The sequence below is a fragment of the Atta cephalotes genome, assembly GCF_000143395.1.
Source record: "Atta cephalotes unplaced genomic scaffold scaffold00005, whole genome shotgun sequence".
Classification (NCBI taxonomy): Eukaryota; Metazoa; Arthropoda; class Insecta; order Hymenoptera; family Formicidae; genus Atta; species Atta cephalotes.
The window spans coordinates 7,246,795-7,248,658 of record NW_012130069.1 but is presented as its reverse complement, the minus strand read 5'-3'; positions in this window follow the sequence as shown (position 1 = coordinate 7,248,658).

The window sequence follows — 1,864 nt, the reverse complement described above, 5'->3', positions numbered from 1 at the left end:
TACACACTGAACGACTCTCCCCCCCTCCCCCTCCTCTCTCTCTCTCTCTCTCTCTCTCGCGTCTCTCTCTGGCTAGCGGAATTCTAACGGAGCGGCCACGGTCGTCGCTCGTTGTTACGTTTGGTGCAGATTCAAGGACTTTCTCGACCGCGCGAAGCTTCTCGCGAAAATTCGCTTGCCAAAATGAGGTTTGTGAGATTTCAATAAATGACATTTCTAAGATAACTCTTAAAGGAGAATTTGAAAAGGAATGTAATTCTCTTATTAGAAACCAGCTCTTATTAGCTCTCTGACGTTCACATATTTGGTAACCTGATAAGGGAATTTTTAATTGTGATGGCTTTATCATAGTTTTGTGATAGCGCAGAAATGATAGAGGAATTCACTCAAACAGAACAACAGATCACGATAACGTTAAAATGAATTACTAATTGAAAAGTTTTAGTAATTATTTTGATGTCATTTTAATGACATCATTAGATTTTGCTTAGGCGTAACTTCTTAATTATTACAGTACTTCATTAGATGCTTAAACATCTAATTTTACAAGATTTGCGATTACATTTGATTACTCAGTTTTATATATATTTCAAAGATATTTTATAGATATAGTCGTTATGTACATTTTATTCAAGAATTTCAAATTTTTCTCTCCGAAACGAGAAAAAAAAATCTAATACATATTTCGCAAATTTTCATCTCGTTTACACTTTCATAAGTATCCTTGTCGCCGATGGAACTCTAAAGGGGTGAGTATCGATAATGTATATCACATACGTGAAAGTACAGCGCGGAAAGTTTAGGCAACAACGCGTGATGCGTCGTGCAAGAGCGGCGCAAGAGGAGGGCAGGCAGGCAGGCAGCTTTATGATATTCCACAAGTCTCTAAGCGTCAGCGGGTAACGTCGGCGCTTTCATATACACAGGCCACATACACAGAGATGCGCGCGCATGTACACGTACACGCACACGTCACGTGCACACGCGCGCGACTCGGTGTATTATCTGTCTGCAGCTACGCCAAGAGAGCGCGAGACCTTCGGCTCTTTTGCCAGCCCTCTCGGCTCTCTCTCGTATTACGTTCGCTCCTCTGTTTCACTTTGCTCGTATTGGCCGTCTCTTTTTCTCCTTCTCTTTCTTCCTCTTTGTCAGTTTTCCTTCTCTAGTCCGCATCTCTTTCACCATCCTTCTCGCTCCTTCTCGTTTCTACGTTTCGCTATACGTAAGAGTTTCTCTCTTTTTCTCTTCTTCATTTATATGTTACGCGCGGAGGCTTTGGAATAATCTTGCAGATGAACTTCGTAATATGTCTTTCGTACAGAGTCTCTTACGTAGAAAAATTGCGCGAAATGTTACTCAAAATGTACGAATAATAATTAATTTGTCACATGGTATTGTTTGCAGTTACATTAAAGAATATCGACACATAAAATCTGCGCTTTATTTCTTTGTTTACATAAGTAATGTGCAATAATTGATTTCTTGCGTAATGGAATCATCGATTACTTTGCTGTCGCACGAGATGTGCAACTATTTGTGTATATTCTTATTATATACGTAGCTCTATTTATGTCATCAAACTCTCAGGCTATTAATAAACTACAGCTATCTCTTTCCATCTTTCTCTCACATTCTCTGTTGCGATTAACTTTGGCGATTTTATTTTAACGAAATGACTCGAACAGAAATATGATTATGTATATTATTCCTTTTTTCTTTATATTTTTCAAATTATATTTATATTTCTCTTCATGAATGTACTCTATATTTCTATCTTTCATAGTCTACCATTTTTACTCTTTTGTAAACGAACGTATTTGCACATACACACACATTCTCTCTCTCTCTCTCTCTCTCTCTCTCT